General features: G+C 41.0%; 1 protein-coding gene across 2 annotated transcripts in view; it reads left to right on the top strand.

Annotated features, from left to right (window-relative positions):
- The first annotated feature begins 3,303 nt into the window (after positions 1-3,303).
- LOC306932384 (leucine-rich repeat and fibronectin type III domain-containing protein 1-like) overlaps positions 3,304-19,688 on the top strand; it is a 173,130-nt gene continuing 156,745 nt past the window's right edge. For both annotated transcript variants that reach the window (XM_079514177.1, XM_079514176.1), the window contains exon 1: positions 3,304-3,834. The gene's annotated coding sequence lies outside the window, so the exon portion shown is untranslated. The remainder of the gene's footprint in view (positions 3,835-19,688) is intronic.

Below are 19,688 nucleotides of genomic sequence, written 5' to 3'. Positions count from 1 at the left end.
CAAATGTGCTACCCAAGCACGAGCGGTCAAATGGGAGCTGGACTCCTAACGTAACAGGACCATGTACCTCACATTGACTTCATATTGAATCATGTCACTCAGAACATGTGTGTCGCACCCAATATAAATACACCAACTAGGAAATGGGGAAAATAGACAAGAGAATGTGAAGCTTCTTCATAATCCATGTAATTGATACATGTAAAAAGATATATTTTGCAACAGTATATTGTTAAGCATTTTTTAAATCGATGATCAAAAATATCACTATTTTCCTTTAAGGAGAGTGGAGACGGGCAGATAGGAATACCGATCAAAGATACTATACATCTAAATTTCACACATACGCTAAAACTAGGTAGAAATTAAAAAAAATAACAGCATCACAGAACCAACAAAGACTTTGGTTCCTTATGAGAAGGTATCATTGGGATTGGTTTTCAAAGCAGTGGACGTAGGTTTGTTACTGCTGGTTTTCTCTGGCGTCCAGGCCCATTGATTGGGTGTAGATTTCCCCAGGCGTATCAACAGTAGGCACAGATCCTAGGGAGAGAAGCTCTTTTCTTTGACTATCGGAGGGAGGGGGGCGTGGGTAAGATTCAAATGGGAGGTGACAAAGTCAAAGCCAGTATTTTTTAATGAGCTGTTGGATGTCACCACAGTAGGCTACAGTGTTTGGAACAAAAGAACATCGGCAACTGTATCAACCATGGATCATTATCAAAGAGGAAATACTTTTGCACGCAGGCTTTAAATTGAGTCATATTTAAAGGGATTTTTCACTTTTAATTTTGTCTTGGTTCATTTCATTGTCTACTCACTACTCAGGCTTATGTGAACACTCCAGACAGTTTCTAAGTTGCTTGATTCAGTACTGTTGAGATATTTGATATTCATTTTACCTGCCCCGCCCCCTTCCTATACAAACCCATTGTACGGTAACTTCAAACAATATTTTTTTTCTTTTGCCTTAAGCCTTTATTTTATATTTTTTATGGAGGGACAGACAGGAAATGGTGGGGTGACATGCAGTAAAGGCCGTCGGGATCGGGAGTCGAACTCGCGGCACACTGCCAGACTGGATTGCCAGCCAAGGTGCCTGGACCACTGACCACTGGAGTTTGGGCCCAGGCCCAAACTCCATTTTAACCACGTTAGATTAATCGGAAACACCTGTCCTTGGTTCTGGTGACTGATACGTTCTAATACGTGAGGGGGGCTGTGTCCAGCTTTGAGGGTATGTGTAAGCACAAACATTGTCCTAAAACAAACATTAAATGCCATTAATAATGAATGGCCAGTTTTGCCCTGTTTGTGTAAACACAAACATTGCGTAAACACAAACATTGATAGGACAGATTCAACGACAACTGACAGTGACACAGGCGCAGATAATGCTCCCTTGACTCAAAGGGAGCTAGGAGAGAGGGTGTGGCCTTCTCTCCCGGTGCTGCATGGTTGCACCTCGGTGGTGGCTGCGCCCGGGGTGCCCCTCCGTGGACTTGTCTATAGCTGGAAGCCTGGAGGAGAGGGGCAGTGACTTGGCCAATCAATGCTGACCCGCCAACTGGAGAGTGTAGTGGTTGAGGGTTGAAACACTCTAAGAAGGTTGGAGACCACCTGATGACCTCTCTTCCAGGCCAAGGCATCCATTAGAAATTGATTATATTCGCATCTTTGATGTATTTACAAACTGAAGATGAAGGTGAGGACGCAAATTCTAATTGGCCGGAATGAGATGATGTATTATGATGTATGATGATAAGAGCGCCCCTCACTTCACACGGGTGTGATTTTTTTTTTAATGAAACGAATAAATATACATTTTTGATGAATCTATCATGGTTAAAATGGAGATGGAAGTTACAATGGATTTGTATATAGGAAGGGGCGAGGCAGCTAAAATGAATATCAAATATCTAAATACTGAATCAAGTAATTTAAAAACTGTCCGGGGTGTTGGTGTTCACATAAGCCTGAGTAGATGATGAAATAACACAAAAATGTTTGAAAGTGAAATATCCCTTTAATACTGTGCAAGTTGCAGTGTCTTTTAGTTTTTGCATATATATTATGCCTATAGTTTGCTCATAACACCATCCATAAGACATTTTGCAGCCTCAGGTTCTGTGGAGTGAAAATGCACTGCAAGAGTGAAGGGGACCCAAAACCAAACCTTGCTTATAGGGCCCTAGAAAGTCTATAGGGGTGGCCCTCTTTCCCTCTGAGTCTAAGCCATGACTGTCACACTCACAAACCATCTATTGTCTTTGGGACAGAATCATGTTGGTGGTCAAATTATTCACACTGCTGCTGTAGCCAATTGTAATACAAGGATTGTTTCAGATTATAGGGGAAATAAATAAAAGCGATGTTATGTTCCTGTGAATAATGCTGATGACATGGCAGGTATTTTTTTTAGGTTACTTTTTTCATTTATTTTTTAGAGCAGCAAAGAAACCCCTCAATGCATGCAGCACCATTGTGCTGGTCCATACTGGCATATCCCAAAGTATAAGGTACAACTCCTGCAGAAGTGTTGCAAATTGACCACAAATTGTGTCATTACAGTAGAAATCACACGTTTTGTATAGGTTTAATTAAAACCCAAATTACATCACAGTGCTCGAGTGCTGCAATGCTGCACAATTCACAAGGTGCCAATATTGTTTCTTAACAGCAAATATCCATTGCACTTTATTTGCTCTCCTCTGCATTTGCCCCAGATATGATTGCAATCATTGCATGGAAACATGTATTCATGATATCGTTCCCATATTAGGCAGGTGGGAGTGGAAGGATGCTGACTGCATGAGTACAGACGCATTGCAAGGTTGCCTGTTCTCTGGTACACAGCAAGATTGTATTCCACCTCGCCCGCAGAAATCGACCGCATTGTTTCGTTGAAGGAGTGGACAAACCAAGTCATGTAACTAATTGCTCGCATGGGCATGCATAGTATTAGGAAGAAGAAACAAAACATGTGTGCGTGGGTGGGATAACTGGGATTCCTTCAATGCGCTGCAGACAAGGGAAGTTACGACAACAAATTGCTTCAGTATCGGAAAACAAAACAATAGTCAAAAGGCGTGTGTTAAGTCTACACCTCCACATTATAGCATAATCAGTGGGGAACGCATATACCGGTAGGTTGTTCACCAGTATAGTTCTCGACCTTGACGATATTACGCTTATAAGGCTATTTCGATTGGAAAATAAGACGGCGTGCGTGTGCGTGTCTGAATTTGACGCCAACCTCCAATGCGTCTGTCTCAGTGGCTTCGAGGCGAGGGAACAGCTTCACATGAGTCTAAACTACAGATTTACATCCAGATTTTACATCCCATTCGAGCCAAACGTCATATCGGAAAAATATATGTATAGCAGCATATTCCTGTGACACAATCCAATGGGCTAAGTGTTTAACATAGTGACGCGTTTACCCTTCGGACGCTGCATGTCGTCGGACTCAACAGCTTTGGATTTGGATTTTCTTTTTCTTTTTCATTCTAACGGCTGGCTCTCATCTTTTTCATCTCTTGGATCGTACTGGAATTAAGGTGGGGTCTTTAACCCGATGCAGGTAACTGGGAGATTGTCTACTGTCTCCTGCTGACACTTTCATGTACAGGCTATTGTCGCTCACGTCCAATGGATTTTTGAATTATATCGTGAAACAAGGCTAAGAAGAAGACTTTATGATTGCGGAATCAATTGTGCACCATCGCGAATGCATCTCGAAATGCGTTAAGACAATGTCTGGAGGGTGGAAATCATGTTCAATGGGTCCTACCCATCAACATCTGCTGTATTAGCCCACTTTCACTGGCTGGGGTAAGTCAATAATATGTGTACAATGGAGTTTTTGTTAATCTGACACTTTTTGTAAATAATTGTCATGGCTGCCTACGGCAGACAGATGTTGACTCGTTGAGTGTTGAGGGTACATGCTATGCCAAAGCTATAGTAATAATAAGCTACTTCACATCAGACTGACTGTTCCTAGGGTGGCCATTTATGCCGCATAGAGGGAAAGTACTAGGCAAAATGTATAAACTATTTGTTAATATGCGTGCAGCGTATAAAGTGTGCACTGATAGGCTATCAGTTCTGGTTTGGATATGGTGGCTCATGTGAAATTGTATAGGCTATACTGACGGTGGGTGATAGTGGGAACTGTCATTATAGGTAAAGTTGTTCTAGTGCCTATTGCCTGCACAACATATGTTGTAAATAAAAATATTCTATATAGAATATTTCTATCTATCTATCTATCTATCTATCTATCTATCTATCTATCTGATAATCTGACGTATTTGTTTCTTTGAATAATCTGCTAATCATGGGTATAAGTGATCAAATGAGTTGGACATTAATTAATGCCTATTTGGGCCATTATAGCCTACTTATAGTTTGTCAGGGACAGCCGGACAGGGCAACGGCAATGTGCTTGCTTATTGGTTGTGTGTGGACCAGACTGACTGACTGCTAAACATCTAGCGGAATGTGGCACATCAAATTACCACAAGGAACCGACGAAATACGCGAACACAAAGCGCGCGCACTCATAATGTCATAGTCTCATTGTGATGTGTTTAAGCTACCTAAATGGGAGGGGGAAATGATGGTGACAAGTGTAAGCCTTCAGGCTACAACGAACGAACGCAGGCGACTTGACTTGAATGAGCCGAGCTTTGAGCTTTCACTATGGCACGGCACGGGCGTGTCTGCATCAGCAGCACGACGCCGAGTGCCCGACTTTCACTAAATATCAGCGGAATCCAGTGTCATCAGTGCAGAATAACCCTTTGCCAAGTGATGCTGATTGCTAACAAGACTGTTTACCACTTACCAGTCTTTGTAGGCCTAATTATGTATCCCACGGACTATACCAATATATCGAGATGAGTGTTAAACAAACTTAGAGGTTGGAGGGTATATCAGACTGTACAGTAGCCTATAGCCCTAGTAGGCTGCTCTAGACTAGCCTACGGTTGGAATAGGCCTTATAATGTGTGTTAGAGGGGGCACACACACACACACACACACACACACACACACACACACACACACACACACACACACACACACACACACACACACACACACACACACACACTGTTGTTAGGCTTATAACTGCATGGCTATGGCACAGTGAATGACTGCTGGGCCTGGCCAATAATTATTTTCCTCCTCTCATAATTTGTGTTCATTACATTATGCTAATTGTCTGTATGGTAATAGGTCTAACGTCTTTACTATTTACAATTACAATATCTAATATTTTTTAAAGACTATACCTGCCAGGGATCTTCATCTTGCACATTTCGTCCATTCATGTAGGCTACTATATATCATTCTTGATACAGACATTTGACAGTACACCAACACAGTACACCAACACAGTGCAGTTTATGATGTCTTTATTTCTTCTTCAGAGTCAAAGTAACATTGCGTGGTAATGCAGTTGAAAGTGTGGATTGTTTCTGAAAAGTGACTTGCTAAACATTGCAAGGTCGTTTAAAGATATGTGTGGTAAGAGATGCATCATGCAGGCATGGAGATACCTTGGTTGTAAATCCATTACACAGAGGTGGGGCAAGGCATCCCGCGTGGCATTATCTGCACCTTTTCAAGATACCACGGGACATCGACCAGTTGAGTTGCTATATCAGTACAGAGCATGCAGTACAGTATGTGTTACTTATACAGCAGCTTGCGGGGCTGTAAGAAACCCCTGAATAGCAGCTGCACCTTCCACATACGCCCTACTTTACTCTTACTGAGACTGGATGTTCTTGTTCAGCGGTGGGCTTCATGTCAGAAATTATGCAGTAAGATGACATAAAAGGTGTCACAAGGTCTGGATTTTGTTCCTTTCTCTGACAGGTGCCTCGTTGGTTATGGAGTATTCAAAACGTATACACTATAAATTGGCAAAGTTTCATGGAGTGAGCAAAGCAATCCTGCTTGGCCAGGGGCTTGGTTAACTTTTATTCACAGTTAAATGTTGAAATTATAGGGTTGTCCCGATTGGATAGGGTGATCGGAAATCGGGGCTGATCACGTCATTTTCAAATGATCGGAATCGGATCGGGAGCCAAAAAACGTGATCGGGACATCCCTAGTATCAATGTTATATCCATATCATGATATTAGACTGGATATTGTCTTTGATTTGCGATATTGTACTATTGTGATATGGCATAAACGTGTTCTATAAATATAAATATCGGATCGGGAAAAATCGGTATCGGCATGTCTCAAAATCAAATAATCGGAATCGGATCGGGAGCAAAACAACGTCATCGGGACATCCCTAGTTGGAAGTCAGGGTTATCAGCAGAGTGAGCAGAGTGACCTGGCTGATTTTTGGTTTCTAAATGCCAGGCCATATTGCATGGTGCATTATAATGGTTTAACAAAAGTTATTTTTGGAATGGGCGTGACGTAAGTGAAGTTTATTTTAGGCTTGATATTCTTGAGCCTTATTGGATTTGTGATCGTAATTAACAGTTTGTTTTACTAGCATTTGCATTGAGCGAGGTTCATCACTTCACAGCCAAAGATGTGAAGTGTTGCAAAGTGTTGCAGGATGTTAACAGAAGCTCTGGATACTGGCGTCATGTGTTTTCCTAATGAATTTGGCTGTGGAACTCTATCAATTTTATGCATTATTGCCATTTGCCAACATCTCCATGTATAGTATTGCCAATACAGTTGAGAAATAACTGTAGCACACGTTATCTTGGTAGGTAACAAATAATAAAGAGATTCAAAGTGGATGTGTGAGGAGGTTTCTGCTTTCTAGGTTGCTTTACGTTTACGGGCTACAGGGTGAGATTAATGGGGTCTCTCTGGCTTGCCAGTCTGTTGCATTGTGTTACAACAGCTGCTCAGGGTGCTGGTGTCATGTGTTAGCATTATGAAATCAGGACTGATATCAGCTACAAAAATGAGAATAATAGCAACTAAGCTATTGATCCTTATGTAGAAGAATAAAAAGGCAAATTACGGTCCTATAAGCTTGATTTATAATACGTTGACATACAGTACGACCATTCATGTACTGTATATAACAGTAACTGCAGGGCGCACAAGCCTTACTGCATTTTTCTCACAAGAATTTGAGAGTAAGAGTTCAGCACCATGGACAGGGACCATCTCATTTTGGAACACACAACTAGAAAGGAGGGGAGGCGGTGGCTCAGGGGTAGAGTGGCCAGATGGTAACCGCAAGGTTGCCAGTTCGAACCCGAGCTCCCCCAGAGTTAGTGTCGAAGTGTCCTTGAGCAAGACACTGAACCCCTAATTGCTCCTGATGTGCTGGTTGGTGCATTGCATGGTTTCTGCAGCCATTGGTGTGTGAATGGGTGAATGTAATGGGTGAATGTAATGCACAATCTATGTAAAGCACCTTGGATAAAGGCGCTATATAAATGCACCATTTACAATTTTTAGAAAAACTCCACCAGGCCTGGCCAGGTTATTGTGGCCTCCTGGTGGTGCTATAATATATTTGTTTTTGTTCCAAAAATGTGTTTTGCAAAAATCCACCTGTTGGTGACGCTATAACAGGCCAATGTGAAAAGGGTTGGATTTATTCCTCAGCCTAGTAGGAAAGTGTGTGAAAATGTTCTCTGACGGCCTACAATGTGTGAAAACGTAAAAAAGGCTTTTTGTTCAAAACGGGCCAATCCTGCAAACTTTGGAAGCCAATGTTGGCCAATTAGGATGGAATATGAAATATCGGACAGATCCGTCTTGGTCACATGACTATAGAGATACTGCTTACCAAAAAACAGTTTTACAAAAGTCGGCCTCCTGGTGGCGCTATAAAAGGCTGATGTGAAAAATGCAGGTCAAAGGTTTTTCTTTGGCCTTTATGGAGTTTGCATGCAGAGTTTCACGCAGATCGGTGCACTTATAGGTAAAAATGTGAAAATCTGCCTCATGTGGTGCTATAACAGGCCGTTCTGGAAAATGTAAGGCAAAAGTTCATCGTTGGCATCCAGGGAGTGTGTGTGTAAAGTTTGGCATCGACCGGGCCAACGGTGCCGGAGATTAGCTATACACAGACGGATGGACACACGGACAGACTGACGGACTGAGTCCAAAACATACTCTATACATGCCTTCGGCCTGGTGGAGACAATAATGAGCAATACTGTAGTGTACATTATAAGTAACTAGAATATTTAGAAAAATTGGCACTGTACTGTACCTGTTAATCTGTCTCCTTGACTCCGATGATGATAACGATAGTTATGGGGATGAATCACTGCTTATGCCAAGCTCATCTAGAGTGGCAACAGGTGGAGGATGTGGGTGAACAAAATATACATCTACTTTGGGCAGTTTAGATGGTGCTTGCTTGTTCTTTTTTCTAGTCAGTATGTTTTTATCTCCACCTTTGTGTTTATATCCAAAAGTGACGAGCAATGCCCCCCCTACTTTTTCATTGGTCTGAGCAAACACTCAAACCCCCTGAGCATAACCTCAGTAACTGCTGAGAGATATCTGACAGGTGCACTGCGAATGCTGTGGTCACCTTGACAACACCTACCCAACCACTTATAGAAGATACAGTATATGATTAATAATTATATGATTAATCAAATTATAGAAGTAATTGCAGTTAGATTGTTTTTAATAAATTATATCTAGGTCAGTTACAATGAAAAATAAAAATAAAATATATTGTATTTGCATGTCCAGTCAGTGGTTATAGACATGTGTACAGTATGTGCACAGCACACATGTAGATGAATAAATATGAATGAATAGAATATGAAGAGCAAAAGCAATACTGTATATTCTGAGACCACAACAATGCATTGACATACATACATACATACATACATACATACATACATACATTGACATCTGTTGGTAGATAAACCTATAATGATGGACTACAGAAGCAATTCAGTTACAGTTATGGTTAGTAAGTCGACTGCTCTAAAATCTAAATTAAGCAGATCTACAAGCTCATGAACTCATTGATCTGGTTGTAGATATTCAAAAACATGATTCTTATCATATGACTATGATGCTGCAATGTCCGTAATTTTGACTCTTTCCTGTACTGTATGCAAGAGATATACATAGTACTCTGTGCTAACCTAAAATAAAGCTCAATGGCCTGGGCCGTGGCTCAGCGGTCCAGGCACCTTGGCCGGTAGTCCAAGTCTGGCAGTGTGCCTCGGGTTCGACTCCCGATCCCGACGGCCTTTACTGCATGTCACTCCCCCATCTCTCTCCCCATTTCCTGTCAACCTACTGTCTGTCCCTCTATAAAAAATATAAAATAAAGGCGAAAGCCACAAAAGAAAAACATTAAAATAAAGCTCAATGTGATGGGCTGGTTGGTCCCTTGGAGTTCCCGAGCCCCCGCCCTCCCTGAAGCTGTGCCCCTGACAAGTAAACATAAGGCATTTTGCCTGAAATAAAGAATCTAAGGATTATCAAAGCATCTGTAACGGATTACTGAATATGCTTAATGAAACTAGACAAAAAGATGAAAGATGTAATAAACACCAAAGCACAGAGAGAAATGAAAGTGTTATTCTCATGTGTGTTTACAAAACTACAGAATAAGCAGCAGTATTTTAGTACAGTAGAACCTCATTTAACCGACCCCCATGAGAATGATGGGCATTTGGGAAAGTGAAATGTTTGGATGAATAAAACAAGCATAACAATATAGGACTTGTTATCAAGTCAATGTGAATATATTTTGTTCTACACTGATTACAGAAATAAAACAATGAAATATAAAAGTACAAAGCTGTGCAAGAGTACTGCATTGCATTCAAAGGGGTTAATGAATAAGACTTCTGAAAAAACAGCTGACTATCTGATACTGATGCAATACTGTCCTGTCAGCATGTCTGACTTTATCAGGGACACATAGCCTATTGCTTTCAATACACGATTTGTGAGACTCTTAGCCACCCGATTCAGTTGATCGCTAAGTTTGGATGATCGGGGGGGGGGGGGGGGGGGGATCACAAATTGTAAAGTAAGTAAGTAAACTTGAAGATAAATTACATACAAGCCACAGAAAGCTTGACATAATGTCTGTTTATACACCACTTAATGTCTAAGATGTGGATTGAGCAAAGAGCTTGCACTGTGCACTAAATACTTCCATGACTAGTGAATTATAGCCTACCAAAGTAAAACTAGAGGGGCCTCTCCACAACGCAGAGCCAAAAGTCATTTCACTTCCACAAAGGGGATGCCACAAATGCTCCACATGTCACTGTTTGTTTATTGCCTAATGTAATTATTTTCCCACCAATAAGGCACAAATTGGTCTTATGAGCCATGTGACAATGACTGTCAAACAGGGTTTTGATTCTCCGTACCTTTTGCCTGTAATTGCCTTGCGTGAACATTTAATAATGAACGCAACATCTAATCATGCAATCGCATGTTGAGGGTCCTCTATGAAGCGCATCTCCAACAGTTGCACCGTCTGTCAAACTCAATATCCTTGTGTCCTGACAGCTGCACCCCATGACTGAGACAGTCCTGGGTAGACAAACAGGCATGTGTTCTGAGGACCGTACTGTACTAGTTTATTTATTTATTAGCAACACAAATTTCACTTTCACAAAATCTGAATATGGAACATTGCACCTCGTTGCCCCTCAACAGAGTGATGTGTAGGCCAAGAGTAGTATCATTCTTGGCTTTGGTGGGAGTGCATGGGACTACTTCTGGCATAAGATGATAAAGTGTAGAGAGCAGTAGTGATGGTTAAGGGTAGGTGTTACATGGATGTCACGAGTGAGAGAGAGAGAGGGGGGGGGGGGGGGGAGAACAGAGAGAGAGACTCTTGTCGCTGTATAAATGTCGATGTGGTCGTAGTGTGCTCTAGGGCTGTGCGATATGACGATATATATCGTATAGAGACGATAGAAAATGTCTATCGTAGAAAATGTTCTCTATCTATCGTTTATATCATCGTGTCGCATTACGGCAGTATTTTACGTCACAGCGCCCAGCCACGCTGTGCTGTTATTTCATAACAAACATGAAGGGAGATGATAGCTGACAAGATTCAGACCGGAGTAACACTAAAGTAACCGGCCATTCACTGTTATAAATGCAGGTTTCATGTTGGGTCAAATTGATAAACTGTGTGAGCCACTCATGTTTTACACAGTTGGACAATTTAGCTTGTCCGTTGGGTGCAAACGTAGTCTTCTAGCGCTTTCCTCTTACCTGTGCAGTCCTCCTGCTGCGTGTCTTCTTGTTTTATTGTTCCAAATAAATTATTCCATCTGAAAAGTCCTTAATTCAGCAACAGCTTCCAACAACAACAACAACACAAGACGCTAACTTAAGTCATCATGTAAAAAAAAACTCGACCCATACGCCCAGCTGGGCATGGAGAGTTGACGACGCGGTCGCGTTGTCTCTCACTCTATCGCCTGTAGTCAATTAAACATTGTTAATCTTCTCAACGTGTTTAACAAACTACACTACAACAGAAGATTTTGATTCCCTACACAGAGCTTAAAATGAACTGAAACAATTGTGTGGCAGTGAGTGACATGAGGTATTCTTTTTTTCATTAGACAATTTAATGCAAACATAAGCCTGTACTTCTGTGTCTGAATGGGAAAGTCTTATTTATTTATTTTTGCTTTTTAATTCATATATAATAATAATAAATAATAATAATAATAATACAACATTCAATAATAATAATAATTATTATTATTATATGTTTTATTTTGTATTCATTTTGTACTTGCTTTAGGCCTCTGTGCATGGGCAGGGCATCAGTATTATATTCATATAATTAGACTGGATATTGTGATTTTACATATTGTAAAGTTTGATATTGGCATAAGTGTTCTTTTCCTGTTTTTTGAGTGGTGCAACCACTATAGACAGCTGAAATGAAATGAAATGAAATCTATATTTACCCAGGGTATCTGGGCTAAGCTCAAGAACTTGTTTCCAGCCAGGCCCTGCTCATAGAACACATTTCATCGTAGTGGTTCAATGCCTTGTTCAAGGGCACTTCAGCGGTGGCTATGTGTGTATGTCCCTGTATCCGAGCACGGAAATAGCATAATTATGAGATTTAGTCATATCGCCCAGCCCTAGTGTGCTCTTAATCACTTCCAAGAACCCTGTGTGGAATGTGGGTTGATATGAGATACACCAGTTGGGCCCAGCGGTATGTACAAGGCTCATAAACACAACTTGACTTATATCGAGCTTCTAATGGCTTGACACATATATTCTGCTGGGGAATGCATGTCAATCTCTGTGGAGAATACAGTATAAGGTACAACACCTAATCATTAGAACCTGGAGGTATGCTAGCCGGCCTCCGCTTCCCACTGAGGAGAATGTGGGTCATTAGATGGCCATATTACCCATGGCACCTGTGTCACTCAAGAACCCTTGTTATGTGGCTATGCTGCCATTGGCACCTCTTTAAACGGTTGTTCCTTGTGTTAAGTGTCAATACCTAGTCTAGATAAGCATTTAAAGAAAGAGATATGATATCTTGCAGATGGGAAATTATAGCTATGCACATTATAATGGCCAGCCACTCAGTGAGGATGTACACTACTAATTGCAACGTCTACCATTTACCTGGAGGTGACATTGATTTAGAATAGGCTTTCAGTTGCTGCGTCTGATCATTATTAATGCTATTCTACCTCAACGGCGTGTCTCTGTAGGCCGTCAGAGAAACCAGGAAAGAAACCAATTAAGAAGCCTATAAGCTCTCATACAAAACTTGAAATGCATAACACATATCATAGTTATAGTGCCATTGAATAATGCATACGAATATAATATCTTACAGCGGTTAGGCCACATACCCAAAAGTGTATAGTGTTTTTTCCCATCCCAAGCTATTTATATAGTATTTATATTTGATAAACTCAGTTCTCGGTACAATATAATATTGAGAAAACAAATACCCTTGTAATGCTTCATATTATGTCCTGTTATAACCTTTCATATTGATTTGTTGCACAAAAACACATATATGGCAGACTCCACATTAGACTACACCAACTGCCTGCTGTCCATTAAAGGTTAGGTGCCTGCTGCACAATAGTACTGTGCAGCAGGTTGTACAGAGCCTGACACTTCTGCATTGTATTTGCCCTTTTTGGAGAGCTGTCTGCTTTTAATACAAAGTACTGTACATGCTGAACCCTGGCTGCATCCCAGACTGAGATGAGAAGTCTACAGACTGAAGAATATTTCTCTTGCCATCCTCTTAACTGGTTATCCTTTCAGAGGGATTTGTTCCTGGTGATCTGATGCAAGTATACTATACAGGAATTGGGATATTCTTCACTGTATGCATGCAATAGATATTCTTTCTTTCTTTCTTTCTTTCTTTCTTTCTTTCTTTCTTTCTTTCTTTCATCCCATTATGCAGGGCATCTCAAGGCAATTCAATGTAACAAATGTAACGCTGTTTGTTAAATGTATTAGTTATTACATTTCTCCATTCACTTATAATGGGGAAGTTCGAAGACTCCCATTCAAGTTTATTATTTACTTGGAGACCGTAATTTACAAAACTTGGAGAGGAGGTTCATAATTACAAAAAGTAATTGCAAAAGAATGACATCTGTCAGCCTCACGGTGGCGCTATAACAGAGCACTTACAGAACCGTAAGTCCATTTGCGTCTAGAAAGATTTTCCACCATTTAGAATTTTCTTCAAAACACACTTTTTGCTCTTCCACCTACAGATTTTGTCCAAATCTCACAAACATCGGTACACATGATATCTGGACCTATCCGTATCGTTCGGCCATAATCGCCTTCCACAGTTAGTGGGAGGAGAATGACATGCCGAGGGTGGTTTAATCAACCGACAGCCAAATGCAATTCCATTTTTAACTCTAGGGGGCACATACATCAATAATATGATCTATTAAATCGTATTACTCAAATTGTACATAATTTGGTGTTCATATATTCGAACGGGTAAGGACTAGTAGTTCAAATGTTTGAAAGACACATTTTCCATCATCACACGTTATTGTTATTTAATTGTACTGTTGAGGATACAAACTAATACATGGAAAAACTCAAGTTGTCTTGGGTGATTCATTGTAATGGAGGAGGACTGCCAGTTTGACAAGCACAGAGTACAGAAAATCCACGTTGTTGTAAGTAAACTAATAAACACCCTAGCAGCCAGCCTAGCTCAAAGCAACAAAAATGGAGATCATTGTTGTATTTTAGCTGAAAATCTGCAACAGGCCAAAATCCATGTAATAGCTTCTACTTACAGAAGGCTTTGATGCTTGTATTACTTGATATGTATCTAAAATGCATACAAGATCTACCCATTGATAATTCCCCACCGCCTTGAGGTTCTTGAAACAATACCCCACATAGCAGGTTTATTACAAGGTTTGATTAACTATATCGCAGTGCCATGCGGTTTATCACTATTTCAATATTTTAGACACCTCAGAACTCTAAAACATTCTAACTCCATTCCCCCAAGATCGAACTCTTTTGTTGCAGAATAAGTTTGTGTAAATTACTATTGACCAGGATTCTATAAAAGTCAGAGATATACAGTAGAACAGGTTGATTACGTTCATAGCTGTAAGTCCCTGTGCTATTTCACAATCTTTTGTGTCAATATTATGCCCTAGAGTCTGAAAAATAGCAGATCTACAAGCTCATAGATCATATGGTCTGCTATTTTTGACGACTGACATAGAAACATAGCTTTTCCAGAAAACTGTCAGGATGTAGAAGACATTTTTAGAATCTGATCTCGGGTCAAAATGGGTTAAATGAATATTTAATAAGTGTGTGTGTGTGTGTGTGTGTGTGTGTGTGTGTGTGTGTGTGTGTGTGTGTGTGTGTGTGTGTGTGTGTGTGTGTGTGTGTGTGTGTGTGTGTGTGTGTGTGTGTGTGTGTGTGTGTGTGTGTGTGTGTGTGTGGTGTGAATGGCCGGCATCTGCAGGGGTCAATAGGTCAATGAGCATAAGCCACAGGGGTCAATGGTGTAAAAAAACAGCAGGGTCAGTTAGTGTCCTTGAGCAAGGCACTGAACCCCTAATTGCTCCCGATGTGCTGGTTGGTGCCTTGCATGGTTTCCGCCGCCATCGGTGTATGAATGTGTGTGTGAATGGGTGAATGTAATGCACAATCTATGTAAAGCGCCTTGGATAAAGGCGCTATATAAATTCACCATTTACGATTTGCCAAAATGGCTGCTGTGCATATACCCTATTGTCTCATTGCATACGTTCTGTATTTGATTTATGAATTTACAAGTTAACTTCATTGATATTTTGTGGCATTATACACTGAGAAAGAGGTACAAGCATCCATGTGTGACAGTTCTGGTGAAGAAAAAAAAAGATATAAGATATATACGGGCGGCGGTGGCTCAGGGGTAGAGTGCCTGGATGGTAACCGTAAGGTTGCCAGTTCGAACCCGGGCTCCCCCAGAGTTACTGTCGAAGTGTCCTTGAGCAAGACACTGAACCCCTAATTGCTCCCGATGTGCTAGTTGGTGCCTTGCATGGTTTCCGCTGCCATCGGATAAAGGCGCTATATAAATGCACCATTTATCATTTAATGTGTGTGTGAATGGGTGAATGTAATGCACAATCTCTGTAAAGCGCCTTGGATAAAGGCGCTATATAAATGCACCATTTACCATTTATATCTTCTTTATGCTATATTTAGAATGAACAGTGTGGATAAATGGAAAGCAAAGGCTAGAAAGGGGGATAATGGGCCTGGCCGACCCATTTGTACAACTGGCGAACCCTACAGTATATGACTTTTATCTTTAATTATTAAAACGGAAGTAATCAATCATGAACAATGATTCATGAAGAAAGATCCCGCACTCTGCTCTTGCTCAGCAGCATCAGTTTTATTTAAATTGACGTGACATTTCGGCCCCTCTGGACTTTCATCAAGAGTGTGAAGATCCAGAGGGACCGAAACGTCATGTCAATTAAAATAAAACTGAACCTGCTGAGCGGGATCTTTGTTCATGTATCTTTGTTCATGACTGCTGCTGCATGCATTTTGTCACTGTCTTGCACCTGCATCTGAACAAGGCGGATGTTATCTTTGGAAAGAATGAAGCTAGCATTTAAACATACAAAACAAATAAAAGTAAAAGGTTTGTTATTGCATCTAAAAGCTTTGCTCACTGCCTTAACCCATTCTGGGCGGGAACCCCTTTTGGTGTTAGCATTATGTTATGCTTTAGCTATTGAAAAATAGCAGATCTACAAGCTCATAGCGCGCCACCGAGTGGCGTGCTACGAGCTTGTAGGTCTGCTATTTTTGAAAAATCGAAGAACGACTGACAGAAACATAGCTTTTTCAGAAAACTGTCAGGATGTAGAAGACATTTTTAGAATCTGATCTCAGGTCAAAATGGGAGCGAGAATTTGTTGAATTCCAGTATGTGAACGTGACAAATCATATAGTGCAAAATCTCACCGGTGGAGAATAACATGGAGAAATATGGAGAATAGCATTGGGTCATCTTAAAATCGTCTCTTATAAGAATTGTGGTCCAACAATAAACAAACGGTCTCTGCGATATTGTCGGGGAGGTGTCTCTGTATCGTTTAAGACGGTCAGTCAATCATATTCTGTTTCTAGCGAAAGTTTAACGAATCCGGCAGCAGTAACATTAGCGTTTTCTCTCAGTCAGTTGATTCTTCATATCCATATTTGTGAAACCGCCGGGATGATTTGTTTATTTTTCAAACAGTTCTTATATGAGGCGATCCCCCTATGGGGATTATAATACAAATAAATGAATACACAAATCCATGGACTTAGCGCCCTCTAGCAATATTGACGTCAGACTTCAGTCTTCTCTAGTATCTATTTAACATGCACATGCATATAAAGATTACGAGCAAGCTATGGGTAGACTCTGTTTAAATCTTCTCTCCTCGGGTCTTCTCAGGATACACACTCTGACTTATTCATTTCATCCAGGCTCATACAGTATATATCAGTTTAAACCACCCTCATATCCTGTTGTTGGCTTCATTGGTATCCCAGACCCCCCTCGCCATGTTCCTTTTTTGCTCCTTGACCTTGCCATATTTCCCCCTTACGAGACGTGTGAGTTTCGGTTTGTGTATTGCTTTGGCTTCTAGCCATGATGAGAGAGCCAAACCGGCTCCCAGAAGTTATCTTATCTCGATTGTTCAACTGGTGTTTTTGCTGACTTTTAATGCTGACTCTACCCAAACTGTCCAGTCCATCTTGTCCTTTTTTCCCCCTGTGTTGTTATGCAACAATTGCAGAACTCATAACTGAACAATTACTGATATCTTTTACCATACTCATGGTAGTACATAACCATTTTTACTCTCAGTATACTGTTGACTTATACTGTTGACTTCCTCATTTTACATTTGCTGTCTGCCACTACACTGCTTTTTTGTATGATGAAGTAGGGCATTTACATAATGAAATATGGACATACAAGGTTTCTGCCAGACAGCAACACAATCTTATATTGATTTGTTGGGACCCAAGTCAGTCCACCCGTCACTTTGACACGCTGCTCATCCAAAATGACCATCCTGCCTCCGCTACGGCATGCAACACACATTCACAGAATCAAACCCGGCGATTTTATTAAGATAAGCAAGAAAGTGGATAAGCTGGCCATTTGAAACGAGATTACTTTATCCATGCTTTTTAGAAAGTGATTTGTTGAGGTCAGGAAATGACTGACACTCTAGTCTGATTTATAATTGGTTTTATATTTTTTTGTGCACGACACGGGATCACAACCACAGTTTGTAATCACTAATCAGCCATAACGAGTTAGCTACAGGTGCACCCTATCTCATCTTTTGCCTTCAGCCTACCACGTTATTAGCGTTATTAACACTTAGCACTTAACAACACTTAACCCATTGCCGACGATTAACGTCAATTGAAGCCTAATTTTGATACTGACGCTTAACGCCATTGCCGACGGCCTTCGGCAATTGAGCTTTTATAGCGCGTTCGATTGCTTGAGCCAAAATGCTACTCACGTTAGCCGGTTAGCTAGCTGTGTTGTTAGCACAGCACTGGATCGCCCATCTTAGATCGTCGTCGCCATAAGAATCCATTCTATCCATTTCTTTCAATCGCCTGTATCTCCTATTCCTTGTCCCAGATGGCATTTTGGTCAAAACAGCGTTTCTTTGACGGCACAAATCGGACGATGTAGAGCTCTCCAGAGCTCTCCAGAGCTCCGGTCTGGCTTCAGATGGTAAACAAGGCCTGTCCGCTCCGTGTAGCTTCCTAGGTTATGACTACTGCTCATGGACCGGAAATGGCGGCTTTTCAAAATAAGAGCTAAAATTAAAAAAATGCTGGCGTGAATTAGATCCTAATTTTTCAATAAATGCTAGCGGCCTAAGTGTTAAGGTAACCTACATAGCGGAGAGATGTCTCGCTCCATAAGAAGTAGTTGACTTCTGTACTTCTAGGGTTTGAATACATTGAAATACATCATATTCAGCCAATTGCAAGCAAGCAGACTAATACAGTGTTTTGCCTGACAGACATGGATGACATTTGAAAATGAAAAATATTCCGCGGATATCTGGCCCTGCCTCCTTGTTTACAAACATTTCAATTAAATTAACCTGTTTCTATTTCTCATGTTACTGAAAACATTGCTGAGGGTAGACATTATACTTTTTCAGTATCACATTTACCAGGTGTTTGCAGCCATCTAATTGGCTGTTCTGCCTAGTTACATTATTCCAAGCCCTACTAAATGCAAAATGTTCATTATATGTACCATCCATGTTACTTTAGTAAAGACAATTACTTCCACCTGGCATGCAAGGAATCTGACCACAGAAGGGAAGTGAGTTATGTGACTGGACGTCGGGGAGGCGCCATGACGCTCATCGGTGGCAAACCTCGCACCGGAAGATCGATGTCTTCTTTGATTTCCCAGAAGCTATTATTTTACAATGGATCTCAATCATTCAGAAATAGTGTTTGTTCATATGCTTCATGTCCACTCAGCTCCATGGACTCCAATGTATTCCACCAGAATTTCGGCGGCAGTTTGTCACCCAGTGTGACGAATCTGCCGGCTGGTATTGCAGGGTAGAGGAAATGACGTCGGTGACCTTTCCTTTCGTCAGATTCCTTGCTGGCATGAGTCTCCACGCATTCCCAGGGCCTACGTAACTTGCCTACTTGCCAAGACATGTGAGGAAAAAAAGGGATTTAAGCGTCTGGAAAATTTGCTCCAATATAGTAGTCTTTCTGTGTTGTCTTATCGGTACAGTTTCTGTGGGCCATCATGTAATTTAACTAGATGAGAGAGAGATGAGATGAGATATACTGTATTAATCCCAGAGGGGAAATTGAAGCGTTACAACAGCACAATGTGACACATAGAAAGCTAAAACTACTGGACAGACAGAAACACAAAAACAGACAAATGGGCATAAACCACACAAGACCAGCACCACTAAGGACCATATGCCATTCGGGGGGGAGGAAGTTCTTATGCATTGTATAGTCTGATAGCAGTTGGCATAAAAGAGAGTCTGTATCGTTCCGTGTGCATCCTCGGGGGGAGTGTGAGCCTACGGCTGAAAGTGCTCACCCTATCCTGCAGCACACCATAGAAGGGGTGGGAGGGATTAGCC

The sequence above is a fragment of the Electrona antarctica genome (assembly GCF_951216825.1).
Source record: "Electrona antarctica genome assembly, chromosome: 11".
In the NCBI taxonomy this organism is placed as follows: Eukaryota; Metazoa; Chordata; class Actinopteri; order Myctophiformes; family Myctophidae; genus Electrona; species Electrona antarctica.
The sequence above is the reverse complement of the archived record's forward strand: the minus strand, read 5'-3'. Positions and strand labels throughout refer to the sequence as shown.